The following is a 14,419-nucleotide window of genomic DNA, read 5'->3' as shown; positions in this document are numbered from 1 at the left end:
GGTTGATGTGCCATCTCCCTTGATTATTGGTGCAAACTTCCTTGCCTTCCAGAACCATCGTGAGAAGGTCAAAAATGAAAACAAAAGACAACAAATTCTCTGAGACTATCACCACTAAAGAGAAGAAGAGGAACATGATTAAACCCATTGGAAACAATACAAGAACTAAACCTTCCAAAGGGAAATAAAAATTAAAGAGAACATGAGTGTTATGATTATGTCATGTGGGTGACATGTACTCAATAATGAATCAATATAGTGTTCTTATTTATATCATGAGTTGTTTTATTTGCCTGCACACAATGAACCTATGCCAAATTTGTTAAATAAATTTAAAAGAAAAAAAGAACATATAAAAAAGAGTTAGGCTATCTAGAGAGCATTATCGTTACAACATTAGGTTGAATGAAGACAATGGTTGAAGAGACTTGCCAAGGGACTACCAGAAGAGGTTGTAGATTATAATCAAATTGGTGTCATGGAAATTGAGGAGTTTGGTAGAGAAGAACGTGAGGAGTTTTGTCAAGAGCAACACACGAAGGAGTTTGATAGAGAGGACCATTGTTAGGTGTACGAAGGGAAGGATATGATTGAAGACAATAGATGCAAGTTTCAAAAGTTAACTCTTAGCCCATGCACAGAGGTGAGGAAATCCCAAAGGTATGAGGGAGAGTGAGGGATACTAGTGCAACCACGAGTGTCATGGAGACACAAGGGTCTGAGAATCAAAAGATTCTATCCAACTTAAATACTTCTAGTTTAGGGATACCTAGCTCAAGGACACCAACACTAGTGCTAACAAAAACTGTTGTCATAAAAGAAAAAGTTGCCTAAGTTTACATGCGTTGAGAGAGGATTCCATATCATTGTATTAAACATGTAAAACCATCTGGAATGCTAATAGGGTAACATATAAGGATGAATGGACGAAGCAGTTTCTAATGACATTACGTGTAGTGGCTATAAACAAGTACTTTGATGTTGATCAAACAAAAATTTCTACATGTATATATCTCAAAAATTAATTCTAGACTGAATTTTGACTGCTTTGAGATGACAATGAGTTTGTAGCTGAAATCTACAACACTAAACATGGAAGGATGAAATTGTTCGAGCTTATAATCAACGGTTAAAGGAGTTGGTAGGAAAGATGGGAGAGCAAACTGACATATGACTTGAAAAGTGCTAGTTTATTGATGGATTGAAACCCTCCCTTGGGGGAAAGATGAAGATTGTGCCCCCACCAATGTACACAAATGCATACAACATGGTGATGGATCTAGAAAGTGAATAAAAAATTGAAGAAAAGAAAAAAAATATCTTCCAATGATGACAATTCTTCAAGTGAGAGCAGTGACGACATATCTAATAACAAAAATACAAGTTGTCCAAACAAACATGCTACAAATGATGTGAGAGTTCAAAAAAATGAAGGGTAGCCCTAGTTAAAATGAGGATTGCTAATTATAGTATACAAAATGTAAGGAGGGCCACACCAAGGGGCATGCCCGAAGAAAATGTTTTGCAAAATTTCCTTGATTATAGGACATTCCACCAAGGAATGCCCATATAATATGAAGCTATAGAGCCAACAGGTCTTGTTGACACAATAATTGTCCAATCCAACAAAAGATGAACACACAATCGACTAACACTACAACATCATTTGGTAGCTATCAGAACAATTGGTAGGGTAGAAAAAATAATAATAACAATAATAATGGTTGGAATGACATTCAATATGATGCAAAAGGAAAACTAATAATACAATGTCGTAGATGTAGCCAATGGGGACATTTTGGTAGAGATTGCCTGAGGGAGGAAAAAACATAATTTCTTTGTAGATGGTGTGGTTTGAGGGACCACTAGGATGCAAATTGTTTGAGTTCTAGTGTAAATTTGTTAAACATTGAAAAGGAAGGTACAAAGGAAGGGGTGTTGGTAGTCACCCGTGGGTAAGAAAAGTTGGCCACATATCTGCATCCCCCTACATTGAAGTAGAGGGTACAAGAAGCAAAAACAGTTATTGAGAAGGAAATGATGGTTGAGAGGAGGGAGACACATGACATGGTGGGTACTTCACTAAGAAGTCAAGCCGAGAAAAACATATTAAGGCAAATTAAACATATTAAGGCAAATTATGTAGATAGAGATTCCTGTGAAAATCAATGTCTTCCTTCAAACCATGCCATAATTATGGACAACTCTATTAAATATGGTATCAATTCCAAAAGTCCCAAACTGTGTAGATTGTACAAACACTAATACATTTAGTCTAGATTTTTGACAAAAAATTTCGAAGAAGAAAAGGCATTTTGTGTGAATTTTCCTTTTTCTAAAAATCACATCCGAGTGCATCATAATTTTGATGATGTTGGGAACAATTTAATTACATTTAAAAAAAAATCCATCATATATTTTATAAGCATCATTGTGGACGAGTGGCAACAATAGACACATTCCATAGGAAACAAATTCTTTCTCTGTTTTTTCTTTCTTCATGCTCAAGTGTACATGCAGGGGAAGCTCTACTAATTGGTAAGTTATGCTTTCTCTCTCTCTATTCTCGATTCATGTTCAAGCTACATTTTAGCATAGACCCACCAAATTGGACCAAGGCTTACTAGGGTTGTTTGTAAAATCCTTGTCTAGCACTTGGGTCATTTCATACAAGTGATTTACAATTGTTAGATTCTTCCCTTTCAATTTTGACTTCTTCTATCACCCTGACACTTCGCCCTTGTCCAAAATGGGGTCATGTATGGCTCTTGGGTGATGTTAACTATCCAACTTGCATACATCGATCCTATGCTAGAAGTGCCACAAAATTATATAAAAAACATAAATTCCAAAGATATAGTTCTTAGGAGGATGCACAATTAGAAAAGAAAAATGAATTACATTCCTCCTACACTGGCCCTATACAGGTTCACAAACATGACCCTAGAGCCATACATGAAAATGAGTAGTGTCTTCAATGAAGCAATTTATGCAAAGGATTTGATTTTTATTAAAGTTCATAATTGGATGTAATTATATGTTTCTATGACTTTGCACAATTTCATTCGTTTCAAAATCCTTAAGCCTTAATTTATTTGATGTTTTTCAAAGTCCATCTGTTGATGTAATTAAATGTTTGTAGGACTATATTTCTCATTTGTCTCTAATGTTGATACCATTTTAAAATCCTTTCCCTTCCTTAATTTGGACCTTGAGAATTTTATAGCTAAAAAATTTAGCGTAGGACTACGTCTACGACAGGAAGTCTAGGGTTGACAAGAAGACAACATGCAACATTATTAATGCAAAATTGTATTGTGACAGGAAGTCTAGTGGTGATAGGAAGATATCATGTAGTATTATTAATGTAGAATTGTATTACGACAAGAAGTCTATTGCTGACAAGAAGACAATATGCAATATGACTAAAAATGCAATGACACAAAGCAAAAATAAGGAAGATTTGAGTTTAAAATCCGAAATCTGAAATGTTAGTGTGTGTGTGTGTGTGTGTGTGTGTGTGTGAGTTTAGAGTTTTATGTTTTAAAAATAAAAGTTTGTTTCCATGTGGTGGAAATGTTTAGGTGGTATTCTTATAAGCCTACCAACATTATCCGCTTAGGACATAGTATGAGAAGTTTATTTTGAGTGTGTTAAAAGTTTCTAATTTTAAAAATGTTTTATGGGGAAAAATCAAAATGTAGAAAATGACAAATATTCCTAAAGCATCATGTGTTGGCATTCAAAATATAACTGCCACAATAAAGCTATGATGACTTCTTGGGAGTTACATTAGAAGGATTTTTCAAAAGGAGAAAATAGTGCATATTATAAAAAGATTTTTTTAGGACAGTTTTTTTGGGGAGAAAGTGAATAGAATGAAGTCCTTGAGTTTTCTAGTAATTTTCTTGAGTTTCTAGTGTTGTATGGATGTGATTGTGTAGTATTCTACATGCATTTTTCTGTTTGTATTTAGATCTTCATTTTGGAAGAAATCTAAAAATTAGATCTTAATAACTTAGCATTTTCTTATTTTTCATTTCCTATCAGCTAGATCTCTCTGTTGTTTTGAGAGTGGCCTTTGCATGGAGGTTTTCTAAAGATCCTCCAATGGTCTTTTTCGGCCATTGGACAATCCTCTTTAGTTTCATCCATTTATTGGTTTCTCTATTATTTTCTCATACTATGTTGTAGGCAAACCAAGTTTTAATATAGATTTGAATGGGCAACATCCTCTTGTGTTGACCCTCATTTCATTAAATTTCTATTTGTTTGATGGAATCTGCATGCATGCATGTGAAACATGAAGTTGTGTTTTGATTTATGAAAAGGTTTTAAAATCCCTCTGCATCATTTTTGGTATCAGAGCATTGAGTCAACCCTATCCATATTGGGTTTAGAAACTCATATAAATGAAGTACTTGGTTACCGTGTTTGATTAAGACAATACTAACTGGAATCATGGTAAAAGTCAAACCAAAAAATAATTCAGTTGCCATTCTTTTATGTACAAAAAGGTCAAGTTTTGTTTTATTGGTAACTAATACATATAAACAATATGCTCTTATATACTCAACTCATGTTCATGATTCTAAAATCATATAAACATTTTAAATATAAGATGTATGAGGTTACTCTCACAACAACTAGAATGTTAACCATCTCAGAGATCAAACACTTCCCACTGCCATCTTTAAGATAAGGATTGTGATGTCCCTCATCTCAAACACTTAAATAAATCTTTATCTTTCAAACATGTCTTCTTATAAGAGATTAGAGCGATTTAGAAGAGTGAGATAAGGTGTTATAAAGGGAACATGTTTCTTGTTAGATTTGATATGAATGGTGCTCACATATATTTTTCTCATACTATATTTCAATGATAGTGCATCTTGAAATAATAACTAATAAGGTTTTGATTACTCATATAATTCATGTTTGGATTTTGTATCCTTTTCCAAGTCAATGTATGTGAACATATATCCTAGGTCATTATAGTTTTGAATTCCTTAATAAAGGACTTTCAATTAGATATTGTATGTCGATACATTATGAAAGTTTATTTTTGTTGACAAGAATTTGATATTATGGATTATGATGATTTCTGACTCAATGTTGTTGTCAAAGTGTTATCTCGTGCGTAGTCTATGGATAATTTATTTGAATGGTTATTTTGGAGTTCTATCTTGGTAATTAATTTCAAGGAAACTCTTAAAAGTTGGGGATTGAAACTTAAGGGTAGGTATTAAATGTAAACTATTGTACGAGTAGTTCCATAGGATATTATGTTGAGATAGTGTGTTAGACATTGATCAACTATGTGGAAAGTTAATTAGAAGTTAAATGATTAATTTAGGTTATCTTCATGTACTCTATATGCTTAATAGATTTAGATGATTTTTATGTAGAGGGAAATTGTATTATTAATTTCATGATGTACTTATTTTACACAAGTGAATTTTGGTTCTAGAATGAAATGAACGTTTAACAAAGATACCATAATGCTTTGACTTCGTATATACTTTATAAATGCATGTTTTGCATATGAAAATTTATTTACAATTTTTTGGATTGATATTGATGGACACTTTGCAAGTGATTATACATGTTGTTATCCATGCTGATTTTAATTATGTGTTTCTTGAACTACTAATGCTTTGACCTAGTGTGAAATATATTTAATCAAAGAGTCAAGTTTGAACCACTACTACATTTGGGCTCTAATTGTGAAGGTAGGTGATCACAATTGTGATAGCCACCCATCGCCCAAGCGATAGTACCACAAATTGGCTCCTGTTAGATGGGCATCAAAATTTTGCAGTCATAAATTATGATGACAAGCTTGTCTGTCACAATTGGGATGCCTACCATCACAATTTGGAAGAAAGAAAGGGAAAGAGTTCTTCTTCATGCCATATACTTTGCAACTGTCTACTGCCACAATTACAATGACTTACGTTTTCAATCTACCATCACAAGTGTGACGGTTGTGCTGTGAGGATGATGACCATCCATTGGATGAGAATATCACAACGATGATGGTATGTGAAGATAATGTTGTTGGAGTGACAACCATCCATTGGAAGTGGTTGTCGCAACTACGACAGTATGTGATGACAATGCTATTGGAGCGATGACTTCCCGTCAAACAAACCATCCCAATTGCAATGACTTGTTGAATTATTAAAAAAAAATTGTAGTTTCAGTATTATATTGTTAGTTCATGCCATGGTAGATAACTCTAGAGGCATAGACATCTTGAGACAAAGAGTGGATGCTTTGCATGTGCAGGTACAATCAACAATGGATGAAAGATTTGAATGTGCACATGGGATGAATGACCAAGTATCGCTGAGCTCTACAAATGGCTATAACCCCACTGGTTAGGATGGAAAAGCTATGATCAATGTGGCCATTTAAAAATTATATGTAAATTATTTGAGCCAATGCCTCATGACTGTGCTCTCATAGGAATTCATCCAAAATGTGGAATCATAAATTTGACTTGCATACTATTTTAGCTGAATACCCCAAATTGACACAACCATCTTCAACATACTTCCACATAGGTTCAATTTCCTATTTCATCTATCATTGTGGACTTCAATTGTAAATTTTTGGTAGCGAAAAAATGAAGAAGTTGGTAGAAAATGTAAAAAACATGTGTGCAACATACGTAGATCTCTCACTTAAAATGTCTTCTCTCCATTCTATTTTTTGTAGGAACAAGGCACTGGACCATTTGATAAACTGTCCTGCGAGCATTTATTTCAAATGCAAGGTGAAATTGTAGGAAAGTGCGCAAAGTGAATAAAGTTATATCCTTCCACCTCTTACATTTTATCCACCTTCATTGAGGTCTCCATACATGTAGACACACCCTAAATCTCCTTCCAACCCATGGGCAAAAGGACAAGCCTTGAATCAACATTTAATATCTTTTAAAGCATGATTGAAGTCATTGAAACAATATGGATCATATTGGAGATTAAAAAAATGCCTAACAACATTACATCACAATTTTAAAAAGAAAAGGTGACTTAGTCTTAAGAAAAATAAGGACCACACTTGTGTAATGATTACATCCTTTGGATCACATTATCTACCACTTAAAAATACAAGATTGCTCAAATAAGGCCAAACATAACTTTTGTATGTTTAGTTTGAATTAAAAAACATATATTTAATATATAGATCATACATGTATTTGGAGTTGCATGTTGTTGCTGTTCACTAAACTATTAGATGGCATATTTCGAGATAAACATGTCAAACATATCACATAAAATTATTTTTGTTGATTAAGTCCATTGGAAATGACATGTATTAGGCTCATATAGAAGGTCCTCAAATAACTAAAGTAGTTTAGAAATAAATACTTACTTTCATGATCAAGAGCAATGCTCCTTCATGTGAAAGCAAGTTGGAAACTTTGAATTAGTGTACTATGAATTGAACTTAGCAAGCATGTATATTCCATCTCTAAATTAGTAAGTTTTGAAAAGGATCATTGACAAGATGTAGGAGCCATATTGAAAAACAAGGAATCTACCCTCTGCAAAATAGTTCCATCTACACCCACACCATATCAAGAAAATATAAAAATGTCTTTTCCCTAGTGAATGAACACAGATCAGACTAATATTCAACAAATATTAATTGAAATTAGATCACAAAAATTAAACAGAATGTAATACTCTTATTTCAGTACTTAATTGTGCCAATGGAGAAAGTGGTATTCCAAGGACTGAAAATGTCTAAATTATCATATGGAAAGGGCACAAGTACAATGTTGTGCATATCTTTTTCAAGCTTATACATATATGTTGTACTGAAATTATAGGTCAACAAGAACACAAGTATACCTTTATTGATGAATCCCACCCATTGTAATCATTGTCACACATTTAGAATCTACCATCAATTATCATAAACAAATAGATATCCATTTGCTTCTACTTGCCAAATTTGATCCTACCTTTACAAGTTTGTGATAAATAATGTAACTCCTAAGGAAATCATTTTCCATAATCCAACTTTTATGTCCAAGCAAAGAAATGCACAATATACTAATGCAATAAATTGTAAAGGAAAAAACAAGCATTTTAAGTAAGCAATATTCCTTAAACAAAGCATTTCCACAATTAAAAAGCTAGTTAGGCATATAACTTAAAAGTTAAAACATAGATTACCTTGACAAAGGACTCAGGCTGAGGACAAGTAGAAGATGACACAAAGACAATTGAAAGAATTTGATGAGCTCCAACCCTTGTTTTATTATTTGTATGTGCCATAGCTTGCAGTAATTGATGAAATAGAGTCTCTGGAAAAGCTTGGACAAGAGAGATCTTATGTCTTGAGAACCTTTGTGCCTCAAATGCTAAAAAAAGAAAAGCTAAAAAATTTGAGTAATTATCTAGTGATGCTAGCAATAACTAGGAATATAAGGAACAAAGACATGCCTTATTATAATATGAATGATTTGGTATAGATGATATGATATGTGTAATAAGATACATTGTTCCTTTTTTTGTTGTGGCTATGACAGTGGTTGTAGAAAGATTCTCCAATGAGACATCCATCATGTCAAAAATTGGACTAGCATCATCAACCTGAAAACCCAAAAGTTAATCCAAGATGTAATGGTAGGTTCGTGTAGAGAAAAATTGCAAGAAGTTATTGTGATGAAACCCCTGTACTATCTAACATTTATGTTTTTTCTAGGAAAAATTCCACTTTCCTTGTCTATAGGCATTTATTATCCTTTCAAACAATTTCTTGGCAACTCTTTAGGATTCTATTTGAACAAGTTGAACTTTGAAATTATATTGACCAACTTGACATATTAGTGGATATTTAATACTAATTTCATATGTGTCTAACAACATGTGCATTCAAGAAAGGAAAAGAACTATTAAATTTATGACCTTTTTTGTAAATTGCACTAGACACTCTTCAATTGCAGCCTAAAAAGACTTGTTCTAGTTGTTTATATCATCATTGAGATTGGAAGCCTTGTAAGTACAATGCATGCTCCTGTGAAAATGCCTTTCTAGATCAAACATGGCACCAACCATTGCTACAAAAGCTTGTGATTTTGATTGTTGTGCAAGGATAACAGAAATTTCAATGATATTAATCTGCATTTGAGGTTGTTGCACCACATTCTTGTGATCAAGATGTTTAATGAGCATGGACAACAGAAAATGAGTAGAATGGCTTGCAAATTGACCAACAAAATGGCATGAAATATCATAAAATATTAAAATGAAAAGGTGAACTTGGCATTTGGAAACAATAACTAAAATATTCATGTATAAATTATAAATTAACCAAAGTATTTTAAAAGTAAAATTCAAAAGTCAAATCAGTAGATATCATATATAAACCTAGAGTGTAGCCATTGAAGTTTGACTTTTTCATATTGTAATTTGTAACAAGGATTATAAATTATGGAATTATAAATGTTACTAGCTTTCTCCATTAAGCATTGCATGCCATATAAAACACATAGTGCGAGTCCATTTTGAAGGGACCAGTGTTTCCCACTATCAAAAAAATGAAACATACGTTCAAGTACACTACGTATTGTGGTGGCCTCCTTTGCTAATTTTTCCATGTTTTGAAGATAAATCTTTGACCAGAATTTAGGATCCTCTGCTTCTTCCTTGTAATATTATTCAACATAGCACCATAATCAAAAGAAATAACGAGAATTGTTCATGAGAACACTGTGAAATAGTAGAATGCACAAGCACATGAATAATGGTGTATTCATATACCCTAGAAGATTTTTTTTGGCCTTTAAGTCTACTACCTCCTAACATATTAAGTCAATTTGTATGACAAGATTTATTTAAAAATTAAAAATATATATCACGAATCAATGTATACTTTAGAATGATCTAATATCATCTTTTTCCACTATTCAAATTCATAATCCAACATTTTAGTCTCTTCCTCCCATGATTTCCATTTATTCATCTGCAAAGGTATTCTAACATTTAACCATGACCACAAATTTCTTTTGCATATAACAATAAGAGGAGGAAAGCCAAGTGACTCATACCTTTTTCCATTCTAGTGTCATAAAGAGAATGCAAGACAAGATTTGAGAAACTGCCAATACAAAAATGAAGATATGTAGTTGATGGAGTCCATCTTGTGATATAAGAGGAACCTTCCCCTGCATCAAAATATCAAAGGACAAGATCATTTAATTTTCTTTCCATTAGAAAAAATAGCTCCATTCAATATGAATATACAAGAAAAAAATTCTACCTTTGAAGAACAAGGACCAGTTGCAATGCCATTTGTTGCCAACCTCTGCGTTAATGGTGTTTCATGAGAGCCTATGAACATGAGATTTCTATGTATTGAAAACTTTTTAGTCTCCTCAATATTACTAACTTCTTCTTCTTTTGAGGCCTCCTTCTTTGGACATGGAAGGAAAGAGTCTCCTAAGCTATAGATATACAAATCCTTGCAATTCTTGTCTTCCCAATAGTAAGTAGAAGCGAGAGCAATCCCAACAACATCAATTTTGTAAGCAATTAAGAAGAAATCAAGATAAATACTTTAATTATGTTATTTACATTAGATCATGCTTTCTAATATCTTTCTCTTATTTATATGATGAATCATAGAATGTGATCCAAAATATTGATGCAAAAATAACAATGCAATCAAACATGATTGTAGATAAATAGAAACAATAGAATATCGTAGAGAGGAATAATTTGAGGCAATCCCATAGAAAATCATTCTTTTGAATACTTCATAAATTGCAACTAAATTTCATAAATCAATGAGTTTGATTATGGCGTCCTTCTGCATTGCTTGAAACCAAGAGATTTACACAATTAGTTATCATGCAATCATAGGCTAATGTTGAGCTTCACTTGGTTTCAAGAATAGATTAATATTCTCTACTAATCAAGACCAACCATGTGAAGGTGGAGCTCATTTTCCCCTCCCCCAACCTCTAAATTCCCCATTACATTTAAAATTCATTCATTCTATTAATAAAATATAACATTCATAGATTATCACATGATAACATTCATTAACACATAAGTTTCATTAGAAAATTCACATTAACATTAAAACATAAGATTCATTAGAACATTCAATAAAACATAAATAAAACATCTAAATGTAAACATCAGTCATTATCAAATAAGTTACATAAGTTCACATGAATCATTTTTTTTTTCTTTTTTTCTTCTTTTATCCTTCCCTATATTGTTGTAGAGGCATATCCATGTTGTCATCGATATTTCTTCTCACCCATGGGCATGCATTCACTATCCTTTACAAAGGAAAGTCCTCTGCAATAACAAATTAAAGGATTAAATTTAAAAAAAGTTGAGACTTTAAATATTTTAAAGAACATTGTAGCGCTCTTTACCTTGTCCAACCACATCATCTTGCCCGCTGGCTTGGACCTCAACACCCTCATCAAGAACAATCTTTGCATGTCTTGCAACTGCAATACAAGATGTTTTCTTAATCCCAACACGTATTATAGTTAAATTTGTATTACTACACCAAATTCAATTAAAAAAGTTTACTTGTATTAATAATTCAAAAATAAAAAATTGAATAGAAAATATATACCTTGAGTATTAAGATCTACATTCAAATCGCTACCTCGACAGTGCTTGGTTGATGTATCAGGATCGACAGGCTACAATCCAATGTAAATAATTAGTACATTTATCAACGATATATACATATAAATACAAGACAAATATTGAGAAATATTAATCATTCATTTTAATACATATAATATATTCACTTTAAAGTTTTAAACAAATATATAATCATTGTTTCCTTACTTAAAACAAATATAACGACTTATATTTTTGGAACTTAATATCAAATACTGTAATTACTAAAGTATTCAATTTGAAATAAAAACCAATTGACTTATTTATCTCATTGAAAGATCCAATAGAAGAACCTTGTGGACTCATTGCTCGGAGTTGTTTAGCCATGACTGTATAGCCTTTTGTGTAGCCTAATTTCTTGTCCTCTTGAGAAGTTTTTAAAAATTTCATGGCATACATTTTTGCTTGCTACCATGAATTATTTTTGTAATCAATTTCATCAATACCAAATTTTTTACAAGTTATAAATATTTGGATATAATTTTTCATTTACTTATACTTACAATTCATGCAACAAGTTTTGAATATCCACCCAAGCCAAGCTTGTGTTGCCTGTGCTTCTATTTTCTTCCTTTGGTTTCCTTTGATGTGTCAGGAAGCCTATGTGAAGTTTGAAATATGTTATATCAAATAAGTATTAAGAGTAATTATTACATAATTTCATTTTTAATATTATGACATACCTTCTTTCCTCAAGTGTTACCATTTCTCTATCAACTATTACTTTTTTCTCTGTGACACCCTTTTTAAGATTCTCCTACTCAATAATAGGAATATAGGGGACACTCATAACAAGGGGTTTTCTTTCATTTGGATCCTTTAGTTGTACCTAATATACTTCAAAGCTTGACCCACTTTCTCAAGGAGCCTAAGTCTTTGAAAGATGTTAGGTCCATAAAGTGTTTTCATGGCATCAATGAGTTGGTCCTTTAACTCTTTCATTTGCAAATTCCACCTTTAAGAAAAGAAAAAATTGTAAATAAACTAAAGTTACCTTTTAATTTACTTGAAGAAATTGGTCAAAGGAAACATGATCTAGCAATGAAATCAAAATATGATAGCCTATGCATATGGTCGGCCCAAATATACACAAACATTCATTATTAAGTTTTTGATAAAATAGATTAGTCACTACAAAATAATAATGGGATTAGTAGTTATTGCAAGGGACTGCATGGGAGGTAAGTGAATTTGATTATGAGTATAAGATTATATAGTAAAAGAAAGGAACAATCTTTAAAGTACCTGGAAGTTGGGCTACTTTTAGGGGAAGACCATCTTCATTGCTAACAAGCAATTGATCACAATTATTTATTATTCTTGTACATCTAACATAGGTACACCCAGAAGGTCCTTACTGCCTCCTGCATAAAATGAATCCAATATTACAAAATGCCCCCTAAGAAATAATAGGTCAAGTGAAATAAACACATGAAAAATGAGAGAGAAAAAGAAGAATATACTTACCAATAGGCGTTGCCACCATATCTATCATCATGGTATGTGTTGCCAAATTCACAATCAACAGTGCCTTTTCGGTTATGTTCCTTATAACAGGTGGGTATTTAATAGAGAATCAATGGTAGGAGCTAAAAAATGAGATTGTTAGAGCACAATAAAACAATATTTTTAGAGCTATTAAAAAAATATTGTTCAAAAAAAACACAAGTGTAGGATACAATATGTGATGTACTTGAACCACCTAAAGTATCACACTCTGGGGCATCACCCCTTTACGTCCTCAACATCCTTTGTACAAATAACACATGTATTTTATTTAATGACATAAATAAAAGAGTATACTAGAAATTTTTTTATTGAATTTTTGTTATAATTAAAAACTACATTAATACTTATAATATATGTACAAAGTAGGTTCATCATCTTATCCTTCGTCTTTTTTAATTTAGGAGTCTGAGATTGAGTTGATGCCAATTGCATTATCCTTCTTCCTATATCATGAATCACCTTTTGTACTGAAACCACAAAATCAATGGCCGATGCAAAATTAACAATAAATTCATCCAGCTCATCATGTAGCTCCTCATTCTTGTGGACTACTTTTTCCTTTCCCTTATCTCGATCAGCACTCGTTTACAAGAGAAATGTTATTAGCTCTATATTTAAAATCAATCCAAAAAGAGTAGTAAAGAATAAAACATAAGTAAAAAAAGAATTAACATTTTTCTTGTATCTAATTTGTATAGCAACAATGAGTTTTACTTTTTGGGAAGAAGAACCATCGCCATTGTGTGTATCCTGTAGTTGTTGATCCATACTATAGCCCTATATTTCAAAACAAAATTTATTGAGACATGTTAAAACAAATGTGTTATTATTCGATGTTAGCAAAAAATATATAAAAATTTAATGGTGTGTTGGATTCATTGATTGTAGTTGATTTTAAATGTGCATAGTACATACCACCTCGCCCATGTTGGTGTCTTTGTTTGTATCTGTGAGATTCAAATTGTAATCAATAAGAAGGTCTTCGCCTCCATGTATTGATTTTATCGTACATACATATACATGATTTCCCTCCCATGCCTCAAATATGCAATCGGGTCACTTCTTAGTTGATGCAGGCCATGTATTATTTATAAAACCTATAATATTCCCTTATGCTTTTAGTCTTTTGTCAATGTATATAGCTATTGTTTTGCTTTGTTCACTAACTTTTTGTTGTATATAATTTGCCACGAGTGCATACCTACACATACTTTTTTTTAATCTAACAATTGACATCC

General features: G+C 32.2%; 1 pseudogene; it reads right to left on the bottom strand.

Annotated features, from left to right (window-relative positions):
* Positions 1 to 14,419, bottom strand: part of LOC149556795 (type I inositol polyphosphate 5-phosphatase 4-like) — a 37,562-nt pseudogene that overhangs the window by 16,032 nt on the left and 7,111 nt on the right.

The sequence above is a fragment of the Cupressus sempervirens genome, chromosome 5, assembly GCF_028749045.1.
Source record: "Cupressus sempervirens isolate cs-2001-9-10 chromosome 5, ASM2874904v1, whole genome shotgun sequence".
Classification (NCBI taxonomy): domain Eukaryota; kingdom Viridiplantae; phylum Streptophyta; class Pinopsida; order Cupressales; family Cupressaceae; genus Cupressus; species Cupressus sempervirens.
The sequence above is the reverse complement of the archived record's forward strand: the minus strand, read 5'-3'. Positions and strand labels throughout refer to the sequence as shown.